This window comes from Lontra canadensis, unplaced genomic scaffold, assembly GCF_010015895.1.
Source record: "Lontra canadensis isolate GAN:19392208 unplaced genomic scaffold, GSC_riverotter_1.0 scaffold4, whole genome shotgun sequence".
Taxonomy (NCBI): domain Eukaryota; kingdom Metazoa; phylum Chordata; class Mammalia; order Carnivora; family Mustelidae; genus Lontra; species Lontra canadensis.
In genome coordinates, this window is record NW_022630998.1 from 46,792,082 (window position 1) to 46,794,353 (window position 2,272).

Sequence of the window (2,272 nt, forward strand, 5' to 3'; positions counted from 1 at the left end):
CTCTCTCTCTCTGTGTCAAATAAATAAATAAAATCTTAAAAAAAAAAAAAGGGGAAAAGAAAAAGCAAGCAAGATAAGGAAAAGAAAAGAGGGAGGAGAGAGGTGGGTCAGACTGAGCTCTGAGGTATACTACCATGTGTCACAGAGATGAAGTGGACACAACAGAAGAAGGAAAGGCCCAGTGAGGTAAACCAGGAAAGAGGCAGGAGTCTGGCAAAAGCTGAGAGAAGGAAGTGTTCCAGCAAAGAAGTGGTCAAATTAGTTGAAAAGTCAAAACAGACTGAAAACAGGAAGGGTCTGCTGGAGCTGGTGACAGGGAAGGAGATGGTCCAAGACCTGACAAGAGCAGCTGTGTCATGGCCTTTGTAGGTGAATATGGTATTTGGGGATATATTGCTCTACGAAGATATGCTTGTATTCACAAAGATGAAACGTTTCAGGAAATGACTTGAAAATTGATGATTGGCTCTGTAGCTCACTCACAAAGGCCTCAGCCCAGAATCCTGCTGGGACCTTAGCTATAGGCCCCTGAGGGGGTGGGAGCCTGGAATAGTCAGGGCACTTGGTGCCTTTGTTTACTGCAATTTACAAAGGGCAGTTGAATAAACCCTAGAATATCCAGAAATGTTAATGGATTGACCTTATAAAAGAAACAAAGAATACCCGAGACTGTTCAAGTTCCCCTTCCTGTCACTTTCTGAGAGGCAAAGTAAAAGGTGGAAGACACAGCCTCAACTGCCCAACACAGATTTCTCTCAAAAATAATTCATGAAGCTTTGCGCAGTGGCAGTATCATAGCCAATGAGGTTTATCCGAGGCGCGATTATTGCTAATTGAAAAATAACTCATGAAATGGGGGCGCCTGGGTGGCTCAGTGGGTTAAATCCTCTGCCTTCGGCTCAGGTCATGATCCCAGAATCCTGGGATCAAGCCCCGCATCGGGCTCTCTGCTCAGCAGGGAGCCTGCTTCCTCCTCTCTCTCTCTGCCTGCCTCTCTGCCTACTTGTGATCTCTGTCTGTCAAATAAATAAATAAAATCTTTAAAAAAAAATAATTCATGAAATGATTTCATCCTCTCCATTGAATAAAGCAGAGGTATTACAGTACTATTATCCCAGTTTCTGAGTTCCAGAAAGTCAGGCTGAAAGGCTAAGTAAATTGGGTAGGACCACAGAGTCCTTGTGGCCAAGCCAGGAGCCCTGTCCTGCCTTCCTGCACCTCCCCGCACCTCCCTTTTGGCCAAGTCCCACGTGGTGGTCTGCCTACCCTTCCACAGGAAAGAAAATCATGACATCAGCTCCCAGAGCAATGGCCCCGAGGGAGATAATTTTCTTTGTGTTCCTCCCTTCTCAGTTCTTTCTCCCTTTCCTTAGGTAAACTTTCCTCTGCTCCATTTCCTGTTTTGGCTGTTCCTGGCACAGTGGCTGGAGAACAAGTGAGGTATAAGTTCCCCTCCTCCATCTCTATCTGTGAATGGTTCATTGTCAAAGGGCAAAAGGAACATGGCAAAGGTAAATGGATGGCTTATTAGGTTGGAGACAGCAAGGCAGGGACTGCACACAGGGCAGGCCATTATGAAGGAGACTGTGAGGGCTGTGTACGTATGATTTAATTTTCAACAAGAGTCTTAATATCATATTCATGTACGGGGCTGATAACCTTTCTCTTAAATCTTTTGAATGATTAAGATCAGGTGGTTATACATACACAGTGTAGTCATTATTCCCAACGTGGAGCCTTAACAGGCACAGACACAGTTCAAACAGTTGTCCAGACCTCACTAAGGGACCAGTGAGCACTGAGCCAAGCTTGGTGGGCTGGGGTCCCCAACGATGTGACAGCATCACCCCGGGACTTGTGGTGTGTACATGACCAGGCCAGCAGCATTTCGGAGGCAAAGAGGACAGAAATGCTGAGAGGATTTCTAGTCATTGTTCCAGATGGACCATTTAAAAATATCCCTCCCAGACCAGGACACTCTGAACCTGCCTTGTTCACTCACTCTCCTGCTTCCAAGCTGCTCAGTGACCACAGTTAGAAAGGGATGGCTTTGCAAAAATTTCTCACAATGGTACTTTAATTAAAACAAAATCCTTCTATGTTCTGTAGCATTTAAAAGCATCATTGTGACAAATACTTGCAGAAATAAGGCATCCTTTGTGTTCATTTACAACAGAGGGAAAGCTGACCACACTTCCAGAGCAGTGTGAGATGCTCAAGAGAGAGGGCCCCTTGAATGCACTATGCAAATTTATGAAAACAACATGCAAAT

General features: G+C 45.1%; 1 pseudogene; it reads left to right on the forward strand.

Annotated features, from left to right (window-relative positions):
• The first annotated feature begins 772 nt into the window (after window positions 1-772).
• Window positions 773-856, forward strand: LOC116864005 (annotated as a pseudogene).
• Window positions 857-2,272: the final 1,416 nt, after the last annotated feature.